Genomic DNA, 25,812 nt, shown 5'->3' with positions numbered 1-25,812 from the left:
ATTACATACAGCATGATCAGACAACCCAAATATGGCTGAGGCAATTAGAGTGGTGACTCATAGACAAGGCGTCTCCTCAGCCTGGATTGGGGTTGACTAGGTGAATTCAGGCAGACCAGCACTCACTCACCCTAGCCAACACAAGTGGAGCTAACCCGAGTCTTCAGTCCAATTAACTCCCTATAAAAGGGAGGGTCTTTATTCTGCTGTGATGGTATTGAATACAGTATCTGATTTCTGCTACCTTCCACCTCCTGTCGCCTCCCTGGTATTTGTTTGATTCATTAGTATTCGGGTGGGGTCTGTCTGCTCAAACAGTTGGACTTCAACGAAAGCGCCCAGAAGTCACAGAGACAGCAGAACTTGAGAGACAGCAGAACTTGCAGAATGTTTTTTTTGTGTGGTGGGGGAAAAGGGAGGGGCATGAGGAAATAAGACCGCCTAGCTGCAGTTTAAACACACGTGAATCTGAGACCACAAAGCTGCCTTCTGTTTGCAGGGGCTACGGTGTCAAAAAGAAATCATGGGCTAACCTCCAAGAAAGGGGCAGAGGGAGGGGGAGGTGTGGAGGAATGTATCACACAGAACAGAAGCACCTCATAGACTACTCCAGGCTAAGTCAGAGCTTTAAAAGTCAGAGCGGAAAAGCTGCAATGGATCCATTCTAGAAATAGTATCTGAATTATGAAAAGCACAGCGCCTCAAATCGAGAAAACCCACATCATTTAATTTTCTTCCAAGGGGTGTGCTTAAAAGGAAGTGACATCGAGTAGGGAGAGACGTCAGCTGAGAACACAATTCTCCTCCAAGCCCATCCCCTGGGTGGAGTCCATTCCCCCATCAGCAGTGGATGACTTTACTGCTTTTTGAAACGTGCGATAGTTTTTTTTCCTCTCTCTCCGGTGTAGGGGCACACGTGCCAAGGACCACTTGTTTGAAGGTACGTGGAACAGTTACGATTCGTGTGTCCACGCAGCACATTTTCTGAAGCTTAAATAGTGTTTGAAAATAAGCTTGTGGGATGTCAAAAAGAGACAGCTGAGTTAGTTTTTAAAGAGATGACAAGAGTGTGGGGCTCACTTGCGTACCTGGGCTCGTTTGGAGTTTGGCAACAGCATTCAGTCATCTGTTACCAAATTGAATAGAGACACATGGTGGGCAAAAGTATCTACTGATTCCTGCCAGAATGGGAAGGTTACTGTTCGGAGCAAAACGTGCCTGATGAAATCAATCCAGTTCCTCTGGCTGCTTTATGTCACCCTTTTACACTCTCCCTTTCTGTTGCCATGGCTACGTCTATGGCAAAATGTATCGGAAAAGCTGCAATGGATCCATTCTAGAAATAGTATCTGAATTATGAAAAGCACAGCGCCTCAAATCGAGAAAACCCACATCATTTAATTTTCTTCCAAGGGGTGTGCTCGTTGTCACAGCAACTGGTAACAACCGCTTCCCAAATGTGCGTTTCCACCTCGATGCCTTTGCTTCCAGCGAAATAATTGCCTTTTTTAAAAATATCCAGGAAGTAATGTTAATGTAGTCCCAATAACAAAAAATACTTAGCTGAAATGAAAGTGAATATTCAGTTTGTCCTAAGAAGTAAAAATAGAGATAACCGAGAGCCAGGCAGCCTTTAGTTGCTGGGTTTTCTCAATGCTTTGTAAATCTAGGGGCTTCCCATGACACATTTAAAATATATTCAAATAACCATTATCGTCTGGGTGTAAAAGTGTCAAGGCTGCGTAGCTTTTGAAAACTTGTGCCTAATGTTCAGGTCAAGCATTGTGATTACACAAAAGCCCAAATCTTGCTTAGGAAAAATAACAGCGAATTCACATTACAGGTCATTTATGTACAAACTGACTATTGAGTCCATGTTAAGAGGAAATATGCTGGGGTTTTTTAAAAAATCCAAATCTTTTAACAAAGAGATAATTAATGCCATACTATTTAACTTCTCCGGCCCAGAAAGGGAATAGTTCAACTTTGTTCCTGAATGCGGTAAATTCTTGTGAAAGATTCTAAATATTTACTTTTTTTTTCTTACTGTACCTTTCTGCATCCCTGTTGTCTCTCTCTTCCCTCTTTTATTTTCCTTTTGTGGTTTGACTGTAATTTATCCTGTTTCTCTGTTCCTCCTCCCCCATCTAATTCCTTCAATGTTATTGCTTATGATTATGGACTTACTTGTTCTATAATTCATCAAGGCCCCAGATGCCCTGTTGCCCTTGCTGTATTACCATTCTTCCAGTATTGAGCTGAAGGGTGTTGAGAAAAGGTTAGCTGATGGTTCATGCCATGCGATGCCCCACTGCAGCAAATTTTGACCCTGAGTACCATAGGACAACTGGATAAGGCTTGCTCCTTAGCAAAATAATCTCAGCTATATTTCATTGTTCGAGAAGATATCATAGAATCCCTATGACTTGCAGAAGGAGGCCATTCAGCTCATCAAGTCTACACTGACCCTCTGAAAGGGCACCCTAACTCGGCCCACTCATCTGCCCGATCCCTGTAATCCCATAACCCCACCTAACCTTTGGACACAAAGGGACAATTTAGAATGACTAAGCCACCTAACCTGCACATCTTTGGACTAATGTTAGTTGTAGAATAAAAAAGCAACAAAGGAACTTGTATTTGAATAGCACCTTTTAACATCTCTCTAAGCATATCAAAATGTTTCCCACAAATAGCTTTCTTTAAGAAAAATATAGCAACCCAATTTGCGCCGAGCAAGATCAGAATGACTAGTCTGGTGATGTTCACTGAGGGAGAAATGCTGATGTTCCTCCGTCTTTAATGCCCTTCTGAGTAGGCAAAATTTTGGTTCGACATTCATCAAAAGGACAGTACATTCAACCATGCAGCGCTCATTCAATAATGTATTGAACTGTCAGTCCACATTATGAACTTAAGTGCGGCAAGAATTCATAATACTCTGCTTCTGAGATGAGTGCTAGCAACTAAGCTAAGCAGAAGACCGGGTCACTCCGGACCCGCTCTCATACACGCAACCGTCTGCCAAAATAACAGCTTAATCACAGACCACTTTTTTTTGTAATGAAGGAGAAGAATAATCGGTGGGCAGCTGATCCTGAGCCTGTTCTGATGCTCCTCCTTGTTGTGGTTTAAGTGCAGCTAATCCCCTTGGGAAATGTGAGCAATTTGGAAGTGGAGTCATCAGAGACTGAGCTTGCATACTATCCAGATTGTAAATTGATTTTGAAAGCGTGGCTTGTTACATGTTAAACAGTGGGATAGAAAGAACTTGTGTTTATATACTGTCATTCACAACCTCAGGATGCCCAACCAAGGTTGTGGACAGGGATTCTAAAGTCACAAACTTCTGACTTGGAGGCAACAATTCTGCCATAGAGCCAAGGCTATGAGGGTGGAAAGGAATAAATGAATGGCATGATGTCTTATGTTCTAGAATAAACCGCATGATAGTTGCATTTCTCTCTTTTGAGTATGTGCATTTCTGCAGCTAATGTTGTGAACTGCAAGAATAAAATTAGAGTGATTTACTGCAATCAAGTGAAATCTGTAACTGCAGTTTTAAAATCATGCTGATTCGCTCACCAATACCTTCTCAAGGTCAATAGATACTAGCCTTCCCAGTGACACTCATATCCCATGAAAAAGCTTATTGCCTGTGTGTTTTATGGGGGTTATTTTATTCCTTTTTCCAAAGTCCATTTTTCTCCATCTCTGTATTCCGCAAAGCCTACTTGCGTAATCGTGTTTTTTAATTAAATAAGAGGGAATTGTCCTCCTGTTAAGTTATTGCCAAAACTTTGGATCTGGGTTGTACATTTAAAAACAGTCAAAATATATGTGTGAGATTCTTAACAATGAAAATATTATCCAAATCAACTTTATCCTTCGATAGAACATGGAGGGAGTATCCTTTTAAATTTACATAAACATTTTCATAGAATCCCTACAGTGCAGAAGGAGGCCATTCGGCCCATCAATTCTGCACTGACCCTCTGAAAGAGCACCCTATCCCTGTAACTCCACTTAGTCTGCACATTAAGGGCAGTTCAGTACGGCCAATCCACCCAACCGGCACATTTTTGGACTGTGGGAGGAAACCGGAGCACCTGGAGAAAACCCACGCAGACATGGGTGGAATGTGCAAACTCCACATAGACAGTCGCCCAAGGCTGGAATTGAACCTGGGTTCCTGGTGCTGTGAGGCAGCAGTGCTAACCACTGTGTCGCCATGCTGCCCCCAATTTGACCCAATTCACAATTTTAACAAACGTCATTCAGCAAACTACAGACTTAACATACATAAAATGTGAGTTGAAAAAAATCCGAACTTTACCAAACTGAGCATGTTCTGAACCTTTTTTCACAAGTTTTGCTGGTGACTTTTCCAAGCGTTCTGTACCTTGATTTGTTCCTTTTTTTGGGGGGGGGGGGGGGGGGTTATTTTGTATCTTGTTTTCCTTATCCAGCAGCAAAAATAATTCCCAGTGCAGGGAAGAGCAGGTAATCTCTATATGCAACGTTCATCCTCCTCTGGTAGGCATCACCTTTTTTTTCAGATGAAAAAGTCTTCACAGGAGCTTCACAGGAGCATAATCCCAGAAAACTGAAAACGAATCAAAGAGGAAGACTTTAAGACAGGTGGCCAAATCTTTTGTCGAGAGATTTTAAAGTACAGTAGTGTCTTGAAGGCGGGACGGAAGCAGAGAGGGTGTAGGGGATTGACGGTGCATGGACAAGAGAGGGAAATTCCAGATCTTAAGGCCTAGATTGCTGATGACACAGGTACCAATGGTGAGTCAAAGATAAGGGATGTATAAGAGGCCAGAGTTGGAAGAATGCAGCATTCTCATTGTTGATGGAGATAGTTACAGAGATGGGAAACCTGAAAGCCAAATGAAAGACTCCTTTGGACCCTCATCATGGCTGTTTCAGTGAGTTGGAAATTTAATTGCCTTGCCCAAATTATTGTACTCCACACACATGGGCAGGAAGGGATTTACAGCCAAGATTGGCACCATTGGAAAACTGATGCCTTTGTTTCCTATCATGAGCTTGCACTGGTTTCCGAATCAGCTGGAGTATTCGGGAAGGTTATATTTGCAACCTGGTCACTTTAGCAAATGCCCTCTGTACAATGCAAGTAGAACATCTGCTTCATTGACTATATTGTTGGAACCGAAAGATTTAATTTCTACAGGAAAGATATCCCATTTAATTATTTTCTTTGTGATTTCAATTTTGTAAGTAAGTTGCAAATGAACTGATACATGTCACGATAACCCGAAGCAGCTGGACTGCCAATGCTTTTATAATCTATTCCCAGTGACTATATTTCTAACTATCATTGGTGACATTGTAAAGAACAAATATAATTGAATGGTGGAGTAGACTCAAGGACTGAATGGCTTCCTGGTATTCTTATGCTCATTTTGTTGAAGTGGGACTATTCATCAATTCTTGCTAGAAAATGTGAATGTTTAGATTAAGTACTGGCCTTGCCTATGACTCTCTCTTTCCTGGTTGTAGAAACTTACATCTGTTTAGTTAGAGGTGTACCAGTTGTTGTGATGCCATGTCTGAGTCCCTGGTTTCAGAAAAGGAGAGGTGAAAGTTGGGAGGTGAGAGAAGGAAGATATTTTTTTTTAGAAAGGAGGAAATGGACTCCAGAAGTACCAAACATTCTAAGATGCCAGTCCTTTTTTAAGAAAAAAATTGTATAGTGTATGAGTCTCAGCACTAGCTGTTTTCTTATCTCGTATATCTCTGTACAACACCAGAATGTATCAGTAGGGATTGGAATGCCTCTGTTTTTTCTGTGGGACTCTGGTATTTGCTGACAGTTTAAATATTTGTGTTGTGACATGTGTCCGGTTCATTCTATCAGATTTTGACGATAGTCTAGTGGCTACTGGTTTGAAGCATTCATTTGACTGATCGTTCTTGGATGTGAAAGACCTTAATTACCATGGTAGTGTAGATTGATTTTTGTTCAACTTTCCTCAGTGACTCATAATGTTCATATCTAATGTTGGCAATAAAGTTGGACCTCCTAATTTTTATCATATAGTTACTGGTGTGGTTGCTCTTTTAGAAATACCAAGGGAGAAATTCAGTTTATAATAATCCAGTTTGCACCTGACAATTGTTGGCAGCCTGCAATTGAAAATTGTGAGAGGGTTGGGTGGGGGGCTGGAATACCATTAATGCTCAAGGTCTGCTTGGTGCAACATTCAGGCAAGCCTCCTAAATGGACCAGCAGCCTGCTTGCCTGAATGAGATGGAAGGCTGCTTTAAATCTACAAATTGACTTATACAATTTCCTAAATTCGGGTTCAAGTGAATGGCACTATGCAATACACACAATCTAAACCATGCATTGTAAAGGGACAGACCCCAAGAAGCTAGTTGGGGGGGGAAAAAATGTTATTGTGCTGTCCGGAAAAATAACTTGCATTCAGGACATCCCGAAGAAGTCATTTTGGAGTGCATTTTTCAAAGTAGGGAAATATGGCAGCCAATATGCATACATCAATATCTCAAATAGTAATATGATAATGATCAGATAATCTAGTTTAGTGATGTTGGTCGAAAGATAGATATTGGCCAAGACATTGGGGAAAACTCCTTGCTGCTCTTCTAAATAATAGGTTGGAGCCATCTACAGCTGCAGCAAAAGACAGCATTCGCCAACCGTGCAGCACTCCTCACTGCTGCACTGGGTGTGTGAGCCTGAATTTGTGCTCAAGACTGTGAGGTGGGATTTGAACTCCCTCGCCTGAATTTTTGAAGAGTTGTGGAGACTCCGTGGACCTTTAAAATGGTGGACGGTACCTGGAATTGGTGTTCCGCCCCAATTTCCAACATATCCCATTTTTGCCAGGAGAGGCAAGAGGTCGTAGCTCCCACATGTGGGGAAATCCAAACTCAGCAGGGCCTTTTGAACTCAGCACTGAGTTCAAACAGAGCCCATTTTTACTGTAGCAAAAACTTTCTCACCTTGTGGGCAGCAGGGTAGCACAGTGGTTAGCACAGTTACTTCACAACTCCAGGGTCCCAGGTTCGATTCCCGGCTTGGGTCACTGTCCGTGCGGAGTCTGCACGTTTGCCCCGTGTCTGCGTGCGTTTCCTCCGGGTGCTCTGGTTTATCCCACAGTCCAAAGATGTGCAGGTTAGGTGGATTGGCTGTGTTAAAATTGCCCTTAGTGTCCAAAAAACGTTCGGTGGAGTTGTGGGATAGGGTGGAGGTGTGGGGTGCTCTTTCTAAGGGCCGGTGGAGACTCGATGGGCCAAATGTCCTCCTTCTGCACTGTAAATTCTATGATATGAAAGAACTCATGAAAGCTAGATAAGATATGTGGAACTGTCAGGTTATTTAAATACCCAACCCTTAAAAAAGCCAGTCTGTTGTCAACGACAGTTTTCTTTGGTGGGGGGATGGAATCTGTTCTCACAGTTACAATAGCTGTTTGTTAACATTACCTCGCAGGGTAATCATGTCACTATTAATTGTTGGCTGCTTTCCACAACCTAAATCCCAACAGGGGTGTTATCAGTTTAGAGTTTGGTAGCTCTAGGAGGTAATAACAGGTGAATTTTCTTTTGAGGGGTTTTGAATACAATACTGTTTGTTTTAATTAGGCATTTAAGTATTTGAGGGGCTCCTTATAAGCTGATGACTTGCTGTTGTACGTGTCGGAACAGAGTGTGTCGATAGGGGGAATATTGGAGCTACTACGAGTATTTGGGTCTTTCTCGGGATACAAGTTGAACCTAGACAAGAGTGAGTATTTTGTGGTATCTCGGGTGTTGGGGGGGGGGGGGGGGGGGGCTGCCATTCCGTAGGGCAGGGACTCACTTTAAGTATCTGGGGGTGCAGGTTGCCCGGGAGTGGGGGAGGCTTCGCAGGTACAACATCTCTAGCTTGGTGGGGAGAGTGAAAGCCGATCTGGCAAGGTGGGATGGTCTCCCTCTGTCACTGGCGGGTCGGGTACAGGTGGTTAAAATGAATGTGTTGCCGCGATTTCTGTTTGTTTTTCAATGCCTACCGATTTTCCTGCCAAAGGCTTTTTGCAGGGAGATTGAGGGAAGGATTACCTCGTTCATATGGGGAAGGAAGGTGGCCAGAGTGAGAAAGGTGCTGCTACAGAGCGGAAGGCTGGCAGGGGTTGGGTCTCCCGAACCTGATGTACTACTAGGGGCCTCACGGTAGCATGGTGGTTAGCATCAATGCTTCACAGCTCCAGGGTCCCAGGTTCGATTCCCGGCTGGGTCACTGTCTGTGTGGAGTCTGCACATCCTCCCTGTGTGTGCGTGGGTTTCCTCCGGGTGCTCCGGTTTCCTCCCACAGTCCAAAGATGTGCGGGTTAGGTGGATTGGCCATGCTAAATTGCCCGTAGTGTAAGGTTAATGGGGGGATTGTTGGGTTACGGGTATACGGGTTACGTGGGTTTAAAGTAGGGTGATCATTGCTCGGCACAACATCGAGGGCCGAAGGGCCTGTTCTGTGCTGTACTGTTCTATGTTCTATGTTCTATGTACTGGGTGGCGAATGTGGAGAAGGTGCAGAGCTGGGTCAGAGGGGTTGATTCCCAGTCGGTCAGAATGGAGGAGAGTTTGTGCAGGGGGTCAGGACTGAAAGCACTAGCAACAGCGCCGCTCCCGATAGCTCCGTGGAAATACTAAGGGAGTCCGGTAATAATAGCTTCATTGAGAATTTGGAGGCAACGCTGATGGGCGCGGGGGCCTTCCCGCGGCCCTTGGAACTGGACGGGGCGCACAGAGTCCTCACGAGGAAGCCTAGCGCGAACGAACCACCGAGGGCGATGGTGATCAGGTTCCATCGCTTCACAGACTGGGAGCGTGTCCGCGTTGGGCAAAGAAGGAGCGGAGCAGTAAGTGGGAGAACTGCGAGATTCGGATATACCAGGACCTGGGAGCTGAATTGGCTTAGAGCTGTGCGGGATTCAATCGGACTAAGGCGGTCCTCCACAACAAAGGGCTGAAGTTTGGGCTGCTGCATCCGGTGAGGCTTTGGGTAACGTACCAGACCAGGCACCATTACTTCGATACGCCGGACGAGGCGTGGAGATTTATTAAGCGTGAAAAGCTGGACTCGAACTAACAGGACAGCTGCACATGGGTGAAATGCCCTAAGGGGGATGTGTAACCGGGTTTTGGCCTGATGTAAGATTGGTAGTAGAATTTAAGCTGTCCGCTTTTCTTCTTTTATTTTTTTTTCAGGGGGCAGGGTAACGTCCGGGTTGTGTTTCTCGTTTTATGCGAAGAATCTGGAAGGCTCTTGCTCTCTCACCCTGTGGGGGAGGGGAGGTTGGGGCCCAAAGGAGGAGACTACAGTAAGATTGGGGATAGAGGCGGGAGTGGCCGGGGTCAGCATGGGTCAGCTGACTTATGAAAGCGTAATGGGGGGGAAATCATTGCTAAGCGGGTGCTTGGAACTGGGGGGTGGGGGGGGGGGAGAATGGGGCGCTGCTTTGCTAACTGAAGGGGAGCCAGCTTTTGGGTACGGGTGGAGAGTCGGGTTGGGGGGCCTCCGGCGGGAGGGCTGGACGAGCGGGGGGCGTGGGCACGTGGCTGGCCGAGAAAGGGAGATGGCTAGTCGGGAAGGAGGAAGGGGGGGGGGGGGGGGGGTCAACTCCCCATCCATACTGATCACGTGGAATGTGAGGGGTCTGAACGGGCCGGTCAAGAGGGCCCGTGTGTTCTCGCACTTAAAGGCGGATGTGGCCATGCTATAGGACACGCACTTAACACTCGCTGACCAAACGAGGTTAAGGAGTGGATGGGTGGGCCAGGTGTTCCATTCGGGGCTAGACTCGAAGACCAGAGGGGTGACAATTCTGGTTAGTAAACGGGTGGCATTCGAGGCAGGGAGTATTGTGGCGGACAAGGGGGGCAGGTACATTACGGTGAGTGGCAAGCTGCAAGGGCCTGGGTGGTATTAGTGAACGTCTATGCCCTGATAGAACATAGAACAGTACAGCACAGAACAGGCCCTTCGGCCCTCGATGTTGTGCCGAGCAATGATCACCCTACTTAAACCTACGTAACCCGAATACCCGTAACCCAACAATCCCCCCCATTAACCTTACACTACGGACAATTTAGCATGGCCAATCCACCTAACCCGCACATCTTTGGACTGTGGGAGGAAACCGGAGCACCCGGAGGAAACCCACGCACACACGGGGAGGACGTGCAGACTCCACACAGACAGTGACCCAGCCGGGAATTGAACCTGGGACCCTGGAGCTGTGAAGCATTGATGCTAACCACCATGCTACCGTGAGGCCCCTCTGGGATCTGGGATGACGTGGAGTTCATGAGGCACATGCTGGGTAAAATCCCGGACTTGGAGTCAAGTAATTTGATTATGGTGGACCCCGATATGGAACAATCATAGATTTGTTCTGGGCAAGATAGATGGGGGGTTTCAAAGCTGGCACAGGGCAGGCATCAGAAGGATGAGGAACCTGTTCATAGATGGGACTTTCCCTAGCTTGAAGGCGCTGGAGGGGAAATTCAGCCTGCCCCCTGGAAACGCCTTCAGATATCTCCAAGTCCACGACTTTCTCAAAAAACAGGTGGGGACATTTCCGTTGCTACCCCCTCGTAGGATACAGGACAGGGTGGTTTCTGGGTAGGAGAGCGGAAGGTGTCGGACATCTACCAAGAACTGCAGGAAGCGGAGGAAGCCCCAGTGGAGGAGCTGGGTGAGGAGCTAGGTGATGGCATGTGGGTTGATGCCCGAGGCAGGGTGAATTCCTCCTCATCGTGTGCCAGGCTCAGCTTAATTCAGTTTAAGGTGGTTCACCGGGCTCACATGACGACGGCGTGAATGAGCAAGTTCTTTAGAGTGGAAGACAGGTGTGCGAGGTGTTCAGGGAGCCCGATGAACCATGTCCATATGTTCTGGGCATGCCCGGCGCTTAAAGAATTCTGGCAGGGCTTTGCAAGGGCCATGTCCAGGATTCTGGACACGCGGGTGAAACCGATCCAACAATGGCGATATTTGGGGTGTCGGAGGATCAGGGAGTGCAGGAAGCAAAAGAGGCCAAGGTTTTGGCCTTTGCCTCCCTGGTAGCCCGGAGACTGATCTTGTTAATGTGGAGAGACTCGAAACCCCCGAGTGTGGAGACCTGGATTAGCAATATAGCTGGGTTCTTCAGCCTGGAGCGAATAAAGTTTGCCTTGAGAGGGTCTTTGCTGGGGTTCTCCCAGCAGTGGCAACCGTTACCGTTACTTGACTTGCTAAGAGAGTGTTCAAATGTCAGCAGCAGCAGCAATCCGAGGGGGTGGGGGGGGGGGAGGGCTTAGGTGGGGTACTGTCCATTTAATGTATATTCTCTGTTTGTATAATGATAAAAGCCACCTAGTTTTGTTAAATATTTTCCTTTTATTTTTCTGTTATTGGTTACGTAAAAATTCTGTTTGAAAAAAGCTTTAATAAAAATTAATTTTCTAAAAAAAGAGAATTTGGAGGCAGTTTCGCCAACACTTCGGGTTGGGGGCAGGATCAAGGGAAATGCTGATTCGGGGGAACCACAGCTTTGAGCCAGGGAGGTGGGATGGAAATTTTTGGAAATGGGAAGAGAAGGGGATTAAGACTCTAAAAGATTTTCAGGATTGAAGGAGCTGGAAGCGAAGTATGGGCTGGAGCAGGGGGAAATGTTTAGATACATCGGGTTCGAGATTTTGTCAGAAAGGAAATACAGAGCTTCCCGGTGGAACCGACCTCGACATTGCTGGAGGAGGTGCTGACGACAGGGGGACTGGAGAAGGGGGTAGTGTCAGCGGTGTACAGAGCTATTTTGGAAGAGGATAAGGCACCACTGGAAGGGATCAAAGCAAAGTGGGAGGAAGAGTTGGGAGAGGTTATAGAGGAGGAGTTCTGGTGTGAGGTGCTCTGGAGAGTAAATGCCTCCACCTCATGTGCGAGGTTGGGGCTGATGCTGAAAGTGGTATGCAGAGCACACCTGACGAGGGCGAGGATGAGCCGATTGTTTGAAGGAGTGTGTGTGAGCATTGCAGGGAGGCCCGCTAATCACATTCATATGTTTTGGTCCTGTCCAAAGCTAGGGCAGTATTGGAAGGAGGTTTTTGGGGTAATTTCCAAGGTGGTGCACGTGAAACTGGACCCGGGTCCCCAGGAGGCGATATTCGGGGTGTTGGACCAGCCAGGGTTGGAAACGGGTGCAGAGGCAGATATCGTAGCCTTCGCCTCGTTGATCGCCTCTTCACCCTGTGCCCTGGCATGGCGGAGGGACCTGTTGGGATTCTTGACTCTTGAAAGGGTTAAGTTTGAACTGAGGGGAAGGGCGGAGGGGTTCTACAAGTCGTGGGCATTATTCATTATGCACTTTCAAGAACTGGATAACATCGAACATTATTTGGGTGGGAGGGTTGGGGGTGAGGGGGGCTGTGTGTATTAAGGGTGACTATGGGTGATCCCCGATTCCATTTTTTGTCATTTGTTTGTGTAAACATGCGGGCTGATGTTTAGGATTTAGTGGGAGGATGGGATCATTGTTATTGTTATGGGGATTGACATATTTGTTGCTGATTATTGTTCATTGTTGGTGGGTGTAAATTTGGGAGAAAATGTGAAAAAGGAGAATAAAAATAGTTATTTAAAAAAAAAAAAGTATTTGAGGGGCATTGAAAGTTTCGAATAGGCTTTCATGAATGGGGGTGTTTTCATTAGAAGTTGTAATAGATATTCAGGTCTTTAGTTTTCATCTCAACATCGCTCCTGAGAGCTGCCCATGGTGGATACTAGGTGTGTTAGTATGGAGGATGGAAGGTCATAAGATGGGGGGACATTTTATGGCATTAAGATTATAAGGGCCATTGGGCACAGGTGAGGGTGCATGTTCAATGGGGGTGAAAAATAGAGACTGAATATTTAACAAAATAACTGGGACAAAGTCCAAGAGAACAGAGTTAGGCCTTGCCACCCATGGCACTCAGCACCTGTGGATGCCTCCAATCTGTGTCTGGGAGTCTGACAACATACTGACAACACCTTTTGCACAGTGAAATTGTGCTTTATTGTACACTCTTCCTGAGGTGGGTGAGCCAAGCCAGGAAATTTCCCAACTTGAGCTACCCATCTTTTGGAAGCAAAAACTCAAAGCCTAACCTCTAAACGGGAAGTGAGATTAGAACCAGCTGATCCATAACTGACCAGGAAGAGCTAAAGTTCTACTGTAGGCTCCGTAACAATATTGTGTGTTGGAGAGACCGCTGAAGTGAGCACAGATGACCAAATGTCTCCTCCAACTTGAGCACACCGGGGTGGGTGGGGGAGGGGGGGGGGGGGGGGGGGGGAAGAGAGAGAGAGAGAAGTTACAAGTTTATCTATTACCGTATTCTTCAAAATATTTATTTTCTTACTGTTTCTCAGTACAATTTCTCACCTGTTCAAAATGGGATAGATTAAAATTGATATAGTTGTTTCAAAAGATGGAAAATTAGACTTCATAGCAGGAAATTGGTTAGCATTAGGTCATTCCTCAATACAAAAAGCACTTGAGAAAAGTGGCATACAACATCGATGAGCAAAGTTAAAGTTTCTGGAATAAAAGGGACAGCGGCAACATGGATATGAAATTGGCTGAGTGACCAGAAACCTGAGTTGTGGTTAATGGATGTCTTTCAGAAAAGAGGAAGATTTATCCCCGAGGTTTTGAGACCTTTGATGTTATTAAATGACCTAGACCTTGGTGTGTAGGGCACAATTTCAAACATTACGGACAATTCAATATTTGGAAGTATTGTGAACTGAGGAGGGAAGGGTTGAATTTCAAAAGAACATAGACAGGGTGGTGGAATCATAGAATCATACAATTTACAGTGCAGAAGGAGACCATTCGGCCCATCGAGCCTGCACCGGCCCTTACAAAGAGCACTCTACTGAAGCCCACGGATCTACCCTATCCCAGTAACCCCCACTAAGGACAATTCAGCATGTCCAATCCATCTAACCCGCACATCTTTGGGTTGTGGGAGGAAACCGGAGCAGCCGGAGGAAACCCACACAGACATGGCGAGGACGTGCAGACTCCACACAGATGGTGACCCAGCGGGAATCGAACCTGGGACCCTGGAATGGACGGATAAAATGGCTGATGATGCAGTGAAGTGATTCATTAAGGTAGAAAGACCACAGACATATACAATAAAGGGTACAATTCTAGAGGGGTGCAGGAGCAGTGTACCTGAGTGCATATGTACGTAAATTATTGATGGTGGCAAGATAGTATGAAAGAGCAGGTCATAAAACAGACAGCATCCTAGGTTTTGTCACTGTTGAATTTGTACACGACATTAGTTTGGCCTCAACTGGGGTATCGCATCCATTTCTGGGCACCACACTTTAGGAAGGTTGTGAAGGCATTAGAACATGCAAACAAGATTCACAAGAATGGCCCCAGGGATGAGGAACTTCAGTTGCGTGGATAGATTGGAGAAATTGGGATTGTTTTCATTAGAAAAGGTTACAAGGAGATTTAAGACGTACTCCGAATCTTGATAGAGTGGGTAGGGAGAAACTTCTTTACATTTGTGGAAGGATTGAGAACCAGAGGACAAAAGAAGCAATGGGGATAGGAGGAAAAATATGTTCACGCAACTAGTGGTTAAGATTTGCAATGCACTACATGAGCGTTTAGTGGAGACAGGTTCAATTTAAGCTTTCAAGAGGGAGTTGGATTATTATCTGAATAAGGAGAATGCATTGAGCTACAAGGAGAAGGGGGTGAATGGTAGTAGAGGGGGAATGGTAATAGGTGAATGATCGTTCAGACGTAATGGTCAAAATAGCTTCCTAATCTGCTATATCCTTCCCTCTTGTGACCGTTCTGTGAAGATAGCTAATCTGTATCATTCACAGACTGTTTACAAGCTTTGCAAAGTTTCTTTTCTGTTATTTCTTGTAAATATTCTTGCTGTGGCCTATGGCATTCTTGATCAGGGGAATAGATAGAGTAGACAGTCAGAGACTTTTTCCCCGGGTGGAACAAACCATTACAAGGGGACATAAATTTAAGGTGAATGGTGGAAGATATAGGGGGGATGTCAGAGGTAGGTTCTTTAGCCAGAGAGTAGTGGGGGCATGGAATGCACTCCCTGTGGAAGTACTTGAGTCGGAAACATTAGGGACCTTCAAGCGGCTATTGGCTAGGTACATGGATCACAATATAATGATGGCTTGTAGATTAATTTGTTCTTAATCTGGGACAAAAGTTCGGCACAACATCGTGGACCAAAGGGCCTGTTCTGTGCTGTATTTTTCTTTGATCTTTTCTTTAAAGGCAAAGCAGAAATATTTCTAAGACTGAAGAAGGCCATTCAGCCCAAAGTGCCTACAGCATTATTAGAGCAATGCAATTTGTGTTCGATAATGTTGTGTAGGATCATCATGCTAGAAGTAATATTTTAAGTTCATTTCAAAATGTGAAAAAGCTAAGATCAATTTTTATCACTTCTTTGAAAACAACCGGCTGAGCATTTTGAACTACCCATATGTTCATTTTTGATCCTGGATGGTGAACAAAGTGATAATCACAACCCTTACTATATTTACCCCCTCCCTGACTGCAGGGATAATGAGGACCATGTTAATGCTCCTAATGATGCCCCAACTGTGACCAGCTAATTTTAAAAAATATATATATATTTTTATTAAAGGCATTTTGCATATGCATATAAAATCTCAGAAGACTACATATCAACAGGAACCAAAAACACAGGCTCCCAACATCCTCCGTTACCAACATACCCCGCCGGAGGTTCCGACTCATAGCCTTCTGTAGAAGGCCTCAAGTACCCCATTTACCCCCTCTGGGTCCGACACCACTTTGCCCTTCTCATCCCTACCAATCCCCCTTGCCGCTGCTTGCTTCCTCAACTGGTGGGCCAGCAACTTACTGGCCTTTTTTCCCTGTATTCGTACACTGCCTCTCTGGCACCTCCAAGTAATTCTGATCACTCTCAAAATCTTGTCTACTGGTCTCTCCTCCCTTTCCACCCTCCCCCTATTTGACCCTCCCCGGATCAAAATAAATTCCCGCCTTAAGTGCCTCCCACGCCGTGGAGGCCGAGACCTCCCCCGTGTCATTCCACTCCACATACCGTTGAATGGCGACGCACACCCCCCTCACCAAACAACAACCCCACATCCAACCTCCCTCACGGCCGTTGGGCCTCTTTCTCTGCACCTGAAAATCCACCAAAAATGGTGCGTGGTCAGAAACCACGATTGCCAAATACTCCAAATCGGCCACTCCCGCCAGCAGTGCCTTGTCCATCACAAAGAAATCGATCCGGGACTGTACCCGGAGCATGTGTGAGAAACATGAGAACTCCTTCGCCTTCAGCCATCCAAACCTCCACCGATCCGTCCGCATATGATCCATGAGCTCTCTAGCCAGCGCCAACACCTTCGACGACTTTGGATTCGACCGGTCCATTCTTGGATCCAGAATCATCCCCTGTTATCATAGAATCATAGAATTTACAGTGCAGAAGGAGGCCATTCGGCCCATCAAGCCTGCACCGGCCCCTGAAAAGAGCACCCTACCCAAGCCCACACTCCACCCTATCCCCGGAACCAAGAAGCCCCACCCAACTTGTTTGTACACTAAGGGCAATTTCTCATGGCCAATCTACCTAACCTACACACCTTTGGACTGTGGGAGGAAACCGGAGCACCCACGGGGCGAAGGTGACTACTCTGCACAGACCTAAGCCAGGAAGTTAACCCGAGACCCTGGAACTGAAGCAACAGTGCTAACCACTGTGCTACCGTGCCGCCCGTGTGTGTCACCAGTTAACTTAATATAGAATGGGGACTTTGCTTGCTTGTTGGCTTGGTACTAGCTAAAGCAGGCCAAAATCAGGTTAGCTATTCATAATGCCTTGTGTTAGACCTGCAAATATGGCTTTGTTCCCCAGAAAGGAAATGATCACTGGTATATTTCTGGGAAAAAAAACTTGTAATGCCCCATTGCTGTGAAATAGGTTCAGTTCAAACCATATTATTTTAATCCACTCGGCATAGCTATTTATTTTTTTTAGATGTTACATCTAGTCAGTTGCATCGCAGACCGAGTGAAACAAGGCATTCATTATTACTTCAACAATGCTTCTCAGTTTCACAGAATCTTTCTTTAGGCCTATTCATAATCTAAAATGTGGCAGTATTTTTTTGCTACAGGGACTTGACCTCTTGTCTATCTTATTGAAATGCTTGTGTAGAAATGCACACTTTGTTAATAAGTGTTAACGTTCAAATTTCCCATGCCTAGGAATTTGAATGAAATTAAATAGACTGGAAATATTGGGCTGAATTTTCCGATTTGAGGACTAAGTGCTCAAGCCGGCGTGGGAACAGTGGCGATTTATGCCCAAAAAAAGGAGCAAAAGCTGCACCAATCCTCCATCTGGTGGGAGGCTGGCAGGCATGCAGCGTAAAGCCCCCGGCTTTACCCGAAGTTACAGCCAAAGAATTGAGGGGTCCGTGGCCACGCCTGCAACATGGCGCCCACCGCACGTGGACCTGGCCAAAAGCTGGCCCCTGTAATCATCCTCACCACCCCCGGAACACCAGTGTTCCCAGTCCCTGCCAGAGCCCACCCCCAGCCTGCGGAACTGCTCCCCGCACTCAGTCCGCAGCCGCCACGCCGGGTTCACGAAAACGAAAAGGACAAGTGTTCCACGCCGTTGGAAACTCGGCGCGTCGGGAGGGCCTAAGGTGACGTCCTGAGGCCGCCCCGACGGCGTGCAGCGTACTCTTTGAGTGCGCCGTTTTGGAGGGGGCGGAGCATTGCAACAGCAGCGCCACCCCTGATTTTGGCGCAAACGGGGATTCTCCGGCCGAACGCGATTTTGGCGTTGGTGACTGGAGAATCCCGCCCATTATGTATTTGCTGTGCGTTTTTCCTTCTTGAATAGACAGTTTCCAACAACCAATGGAAAATTAACTTTGCTCTATCAATGACCCAAAGCTGTCAATGTGACAGATAACCAAAAACTGTCACAACTGATAGACTTTCTCCAAGCCCAACATTAGGAATGTCAGCCCACTGACCTTCCTTAGATAAAGCAAATCGCAGACTGGCATTGCCTTTGCAGGTGTCCACAGTCCAGAATTTCTTCTTCTTGGCTAATGAGGAAAGAGGAATTAGCTGAACATCAGAAAGGAGTAAACAATCTTAATTCTAAAACCAGACAGGACAGGGTAGTACCCTGGCACTCCCCTGGAGCCCGAAGAAGTGAAGATACAGTTCCCAATTGTACTAATCCATTGTTCTGCATGAATAAGGGTGGTAGCAGAAGTTAATCAAACTCAATTTTCACCAGTCTTTCCATTTGCAGTAAGACCTGGGTTATCTCAAGAATCCAGCAACGAATTAGGCTGTTCAAACTCTAGATTCATCATCTGTGTCTCAGTGGCAGCAGTAGCACCAAAAGCAAGTCTCTAGCAACCCTACATGATGCAAGTGGCCAAGATCGGAATAGAGATAAGAATAAATATACTAGCAATATCCATGCCCCAAGAGCCTGCTCTCGATCCCACAAATCGGTCCCCAACAGAGTCCTGAATGAGTGTCTCCAGCTGCTTCTCTATCCTTCTTAATTTGTACTGTGCTGTTCCAAAAAGTTTTATCAAAGTAACCAATCCACGTCCAGCACTCTTAGTCCAATAATGGAGCATGCCCCCCCCCCCACCCCCGGCTGTGTAAAAGGAAGTTGAGGGCCATATGGTTCTGTAGTCATAATTCTGATTTCAGAAACTTCTTGTTCAACAATTCGAATACCTTTTGCAGTCACGTTTTCGAAGTGCCTAGCCAAATCTCAAATCTGACCCAAGGATGGCATGATGTGTGACAGGGTAGTAACGCGCCCAGCATTCTGTTCCACTCGGTCTGGTGATGTCTAAAGGGCCATTTCGCTTATTTTGTTGCGGGTGATTAATTGGGGTCCTGCGCCCTGATAACCAGACCTGTCGTGCTTCCCACTCCGGGTCAACAGGCGGAACATTGTGCTCAAGGTGCAAGGCTGGAAGAACGTGAGCAAGTCCACAGGGTCCTTTGAATCTAGCTGGTAAATAGTCGTATGCTATATGGTTACAAACACAGTAGGTTGAATTTGAAAGGGACAATTTCTACTCCAATTACCAAGTTGGTAGCAAGTATAGCACTAAGCACTCTTCCATTTCACCACAGCTCGGATTGAAGGGCCGGTCTCTACCCCATCCCTGATCTCGACCTCTATTATAAGTGAAATTGCACCGAGAGCCAGTGACAGTATGTATAGGGGCAGTATTTACAGGAGGCGCATGCAGTACAATCGGAGCCTTCTGGCTTCACAGGACCAGGGTCCCAGGTTCGATTTCCCCGCTGGGTCACTGTCTGTGCGGAGTCTGCACGTTCTCCCCATGTCTGCGTGGGTTTCCTCCAGGTTCTCCAGTTTCCTCCCACAGTCCAAAGACGTGCAGGTTAGGTGGATTGGCCATGATAAATTGCCCTTAGTGGCCAAAAAGGTTAGGAGGAGTTATTGGCTTACGGGGATAGGGTGGAAGTGAGGGATTAAGTGGATCGGTGCAGACCCGAGGGGTTGAATGGCCTCCTTCTGCACTATATGTTCTATGTTCTCTAAGGATTTCTTCTTATTTTTACACTGCTGCTCTTGACAATGAACAAGAATAGGTGTTAATTCCACTCTAGTTTTTAGCTTCCCATCCAACATACAAATCTTTTGCCATCCGGGATATCTCAGGCCAGAAATTATTCATCAACTCGCCCCAACAATCCTCCACTTCACCCATTCCTAAATTAGTGAAGAAAATGTCCGATAATCTAGGAATGAAATCCTCTACATCTTCATCTATATTTCTGGCTGCAAGTGCTTATCTTGCTCCAATCAATTTTTAGTTTAAATTTTTGTTCTCTGGCTACCAGATGTTTCTGCCTGTCTTTGTCTCTATCTTTAATGTCTCTTTTCCAGTTTACCCAAGTTCGCTATGTCCAACAATTTTCCCTTTCAGGAGCATACAGAGATCAAAAATGGTTGGATCATAGCACAAAAGTATGGTTTCTAATTCTTTACAGCATCCAGTCACATCATCCTTGGGATGGGGCAAGGAACTTAGTACATCTTTAAGTTCCCCTGTGGTCGAGGGTCGGTGGACCCTAGTTGTCCCTCTGGTAGCATTAGTGAATTTCCTCAGCAGCAAATTATCTCCCCTTTCCGTTTCTGTGCCTGCTTGAACAAACTGGGTGTGCCTGCTTGAACAAACTGGGTGTAAGAATTCCCTGATTCGGTCGTGGACTGACCAAGCTGAGGAAAGGGCTCCTGCATTGGCGAGGACTAGGGAGGGGATGGGTGATAGGTGGAGGTGTTCCAAGGCAGGTAGCTGTACAGGCCACCTCATCCTCTTCATTATGTACGACCCCAGAACCAGCCAGAGCCTGTTCCTTGGTTTCGCTAACTGGGAATGCGCCTTCAGTTGGAGGCGGGTGCTGAATTTTAAAATCCCTTTGTCCCTTATCGAATTCCCTACACTCAAATTTTAACTGCTCAACTGGTTTATCAATCCCTTCCAGTGGGAAATCTAACCTTTTTTACAACTGAATCCTCCAACCCCATTTTTTTTTACAATGGGAGCCTCTAACCCCTTTTTACAATGGGGCCCCGAACCCCTTTTTCTCACCATGGGGGACTCTAACCCCTTCTAACGCGGGAGCCGTGAATAAAGAGTACCCGCTGTAGTTTCATTACCTCACTGGAATGGCGTAAACATGAAACCTTCAAGTGAGGTGAACAGATACAGACAGCCACTGGCAAGAATAAAGCAAGGTTCTCACCTTGGTGGCTACTAAATTTGATTTAAGCTCTCCGCTGTTGTTGGTCGTTTGTTTGCTTGCCGTTCTCGAAATGTCTGTTGCCATCTGTCATGTGAGAGTACCTTTTAAGAAATGGGTGTTTACTACTGCAGTGATGTCAGAGACTGAGTGGAGCTGGGCTGTCTGTCGGCTTTTTACTTTCATTTTTGAGCAGGCTGCAGGGTGTGTTTTAGTTTCGTTTTCAATGTTGGAGCTGAAGCAAGAATAAGCAGGTGTACTGCTGTCCTCTCTGCCATCAAAAGACTATCTCTTGATCATTTGAATTTATGGTTGCTAAGATGTTCACTGTATGTTTTTAAAAGATTAACTTGAGTTCATAGAATAAACATTGTTTTGCTTCAAAAAATACTTTTCCATTTCTGCTATACCATACCTGTAGAGTGGCCTGTGTGCTCCCCATACCACAATCTATTAAAAGTTGTGGGTCTGGTGAACTCCATGATACATTTTGGGGTTCTCTAAATCCTGGCCACTTTGGGGTTCTCTAAACCCTGGCCCATAACAAATTGGGGGCTCGAGGAGGATAAAAGTCTATCTATTGGATTGGCTTAGTGAACTTAAAGACAGTGAGGGGTGAGCATATTGTGGTTGCTTTTCAGGTGTTGTATTTCAGTTTAAGAAGGGAGTGTGTTGCGGCTCTTTCAGAGGCTCAAGAAGTTTTTGGGGTTGGAGATGGTCACACGCAGTACCTTACAGAAAGAGACTAAAAGCAGACTGTTAGACTTGGCAAAAACATTGCAGTTAACATTACCTGAAAAAATGCGAAAAGGTGAGGTCATTATGGCAGTGGCAAAGCATTTAAAGTTGCCTGAGATACAGTTTGACTCATTGGAAATAGCAAAAATTCTGTTGCAAATTAAATGAATGGAACATGAGAAAGAATTAAAACAGCTTGAACACGAAAGAGAGAGAGAGGAAAAAGAAAGAGAGAGAGAAAAGAAAGGAAAACATAAGGATAGCCTGAACAGAACAAAAAAAAGAGAAAGGGAGATACAGATCAGGGAAAAAGATAAAGAGAGAGTTTGAACTTCAGAATATGGCCATGAAACATGACAGTCAGTTAAAATTGGCAGACGTAAAGAGGAACATAAAGTTGGTGGATAGTGATGAGGATAGTGAGAAAGAACATCATAGTCGAAGGCTTGGTGGGAATCTATTTTAAATATGTCCAAGCATTGCCAAGGTTTGATGAGAATGGAGTAGAAGCCTTTTTCATTTCATTTGAGAAGATAGCTAAACAAATGAAATGGCGACAAGACATGTGGCTATTACTGATTCAAACAAAGCTGGTAGTTAGGGCTAGTGAAGTGTTTGCATCATTTCCAGAGGAGGTATCTGGGACGGGTGGGGAGGTGAAAAAATTCATCTTGGGTGCAAATGAACTAGTGCCTGAAGCCTACAGACAAAGGTTTAGAAATTTAAGGAAAGAATTTGGTCAAACATACATGGAGTTTGAGAGGATCAAACAGTAATTTTGATAGTTGGATAAGGGCTTTGAAAGTAGACCAAACGTATGAAGCTCTCCGAGGAAATTATACTTTTGGAGGAGTTTAAAAATTCAATACCTGATGTGGTGAGAACTCATGTGGAAGGGGCTGGTTTAGCTAGGGGCTGGTTTAGCTCACTCGGCTAAATCGCTGGCTTTTAAAGCAGACCAAGCAGCCCAGCAGCGCGGTTCGATTCCCGTACCAGCCTCCCCGGAGAGGCGCCGGAATGTGACGACTAGGGGCTTTTCACAGTAACTTCATTGAAGCCTACTCGTGACAATAAGCGATTTTTCATTTTCAAGAACAGAGGGTTAAAACTGTGAAGTTAGCAGCAGAAATGGCAGATGATTATGAATTAGTTCATAAATCAAAGCTTGGTTTCCAACATCAGTTTCAGCCTGTGAGGGATAGAAACAGGGGACATGAGAAGTGGTAAAAGTAAAGGTGATCTGATGGGAGATAAGGAGAGTGTACCTCAGATTAAAGAGAAATGCTAAGGCGTAGAGAAATGGACGGATCATGCAGAGACCTTCTTGTTCAAAGAGACTGTCAATCGAGAAGGATTTCCGTTGGAGGAAGAAAAACAAAGAAAAAGGACTATATCATTACACCTGTTTGCGTGTGTTGTTTTTTGAACTGAAAACGTGTATATATACTGTCTGCATTTCTTCAGGATAGTGAAAAGGTGAAACCACCTTGAAGTTGATGGTTTATTTTTTTTCTTCAGGGGAGGTGTCATGTGAGAAATCCTTTAAGAAATAGGTGTTTATAAATGGGTGTGTATATAAATATCTGCAGTGAGAGTACCTTTAAGAAATGGATGTTTATTACTGCAGTGTTGTCAGAGAGTGGGTGGAGCTAGGCTGTCTGTCAGCTTTTTACTTTTGTTTTTTGAGCAGGCTGCAGGGTGTGTTTTAGTTTTGTTTTCAGTGTTGGAGCTGAAGCCAGAACAAGCAGGTGTACTGCTGTTCTCTCTGCCATCAAAAGACTATCTCTTGATCATTTGGTGAATTCAGAATTATAAATGTTTTCAGTCGGGACTTTAACCTGAAGTGCTTCTGATAAAGGTTTTGTTTTTCAGTCGTATGGATGTTAAAAAGGAAAGCTTAAAGGTTTACTTAGTGTTGTAGTATTTGGGGGTTGTATTTGAATTAATTGTTGCTAAGATGTTCACTATGTTTTAAAAAGATTAACTTGACTTCATAGAATAAACATTGTTTTGCTTCAAAAATTATTTTTCTGCTGTACCACACTTGTAGAGTGGGCCGTGTGCTCCCCATACCACAATCTATTAAAAGTTGTGGGTCAGGTGAACTCCATGATACACTTTGGGGTTCTCTAAACCCTGGCTTATAACACATCTCACCGCTGCCACCAAGCTGTCGAAGAAAGTCTCTCTAATAATAGTTTAGACTTAAACACGATAATCTTTATACACTTACAAGGAGCTTTTAACAACATTGGCAGAAAGATATTCTCTCTGTTTTCCAGCAGCTCCGTCTGCCCAAGATTTGGAGGTGGGGGTCTTTATACAGAAAAAAAGGCAAACTGGTGTTTACTGACACCAGAAACACAATGCATTGGCTTAATCTATTTTCCTATGTAAATGCAGTAACATCGATACTGATAAGGAAACTGAGAAAATTTCTTATCCAACAAAGATTCATGGGAGTGTCATAATTTTACATAACAGAACAATTGGACCCAGGGTGGATAGACGCATCAATAATCAGTCAACAGATTTCATGTCACCACAGGAGGCATTTGCATAGCAAAGGCACTATAACACAGATGGCTTTGATCCCAGGAAGCTTAGTTTAAGACAGTGATTCTCCCTTGTCACAGGGAGGAGTGCTGTCTAGCAAGGTTAACAATTTTGAGATTTCTTTAAACCTTTTATTGATGAATATTCTTTCATACTGGCACTCCCCTGGGCATCTTGGCACTGTCAGGGCACCAGAAGCACTGAAAGAGTGCTGGGTAGGCCATGCCCATGAGGTGGGGTGAGAGGGGTTATGAAGGGGCTGCAGATAGGTTGATGGGAAATGGTTGAGGGGGGGTGGAGTCCTGAAATGGGGGTTGTGTAGAGATTGGGGCGGGGGGGGGGGGGGGTAAAAAGGGCTAAGTACTGTTGAATAATGGTCTCCATCTTGGCATTGCAGCTGTCGCAAAACACCTGTTATCCTTTTTGGTCCAAGGCTATTTAATGGAGACGTATCTTGCACCTTTCGAACAGAGGAAGTAAGGAACTCCAAAAGTTGCTAAAAATTACACTCTGCTATGAGCTTTTAGATTTTGAACAGCAGAACCTGGACTTTATGGCATCCACGAGGTTGGAGGGATTTGGTTTGATTGTTGGCTGATGGCCAATGGATTGGCCAGGGACAGTATTGTGCTTGGCAATAGACAGTGATTGGGTCCTGATCGGTGGGGTTTTTAGGGGATCTAGCAGAAAACATCAGGACTTTGAGAAGAGAAGCTGTGTTGCGCTCTCGCTGTCTCTCAATTGTTGGCCACTTGCTGTTATGTGAATTTACAAAGAAGGCACTGGACCCACAAGGTGGTTAATGCAACACTCTCTCTGTTTGCTGCCTACTGCCCAAGGGCAAAAGACTCCAGACCTTGATGAGTCTGCAGTGAAGACTGAAGGCAAAGGTATCATCCAACTGAAAGCCTAGATTGAAGAAGGAATCTAACTGGAAGATGTCCTTATGAAACAAAGGGCATGACTCTCTGGCCACATTGCGCTCAAATGAGAGCACATCAAGGCCGGAGAATTGCAGGAGAGACCCCAGCAGACCTCCCGACAGCCTCTGTGCCTCGTGGGATTCTGCACTGTAAATTCTATGAAGCTCAGTTAGGCATCACGGCACCCTTTCAAAATGACACCCCAATCTCTGAGTTCAGCTCCCCAGTGCTAAATAAAATTCTAAGTGTGGGCCAAACCGGTGAGAAACTCCCTGGGGTCCAAATAAGTGACCATGGGGGGGATTTGCCAGCCGCGTTCACCCGGAGAATCCCACCTGAGGTCAATGGGTTTTTCCATTGTCGGCGTCTCACTCTTGGCGTTCTTGTAGCGGGCGGGCCGGAAGAATCTACCCCCAAGTGTCATAGTAACTGCGCATTTTTACATAGAACATACAGTGCAGAAAGAGGCCATTCGGCCCATCAAATCTGCACCGACCCACATTAAGCCCTCACTTCCACCCTATCCCTGTCACCCAATAACTCCTAACCTTTTTGGACACTACAGGCAATTTAGCAAGGCCAATCCACCTAACCTGTACATATTGGGCTGTGGGAGGAAACCGGAGCACCGGAGGAAACCCACGCAGACACGGGGAGAAGGTGCAGACTCCGCACAGATAATGACCCAGCGGGGAATCGAACCTGGG

The 25,812-nt window shown here is 45.5% G+C and overlaps 1 protein-coding gene across 2 annotated transcripts in view; it reads left to right on the top strand.

Moving 5' to 3' along the window:
• Nucleotides 1–491: 491 nt before the first annotated feature.
• Nucleotides 492–25,812, top strand: part of agpat4 (1-acylglycerol-3-phosphate O-acyltransferase 4 (lysophosphatidic acid acyltransferase, delta)) — a 221,678-nt gene continuing 196,357 nt past the window's right edge. Inside the window, exon 1 of one of the 2 annotated variants that reach the window (XM_038803483.1) lies at nucleotides 492–940. The gene's annotated coding sequence lies outside the window, so the exon portion shown is untranslated. The remainder of the gene's footprint in view (nucleotides 941–25,812) is intronic. The other variant, XM_038803453.1, reaches the window with a different exon arrangement.

This window comes from Scyliorhinus canicula, chromosome 1 (genome assembly GCF_902713615.1).
Source record: "Scyliorhinus canicula chromosome 1, sScyCan1.1, whole genome shotgun sequence".
NCBI lineage: Eukaryota > Metazoa > Chordata > Chondrichthyes > Carcharhiniformes > Scyliorhinidae > Scyliorhinus > Scyliorhinus canicula.
The sequence above is the reverse complement of the archived record's forward strand: the minus strand, read 5'-3'. Positions and strand labels throughout refer to the sequence as shown.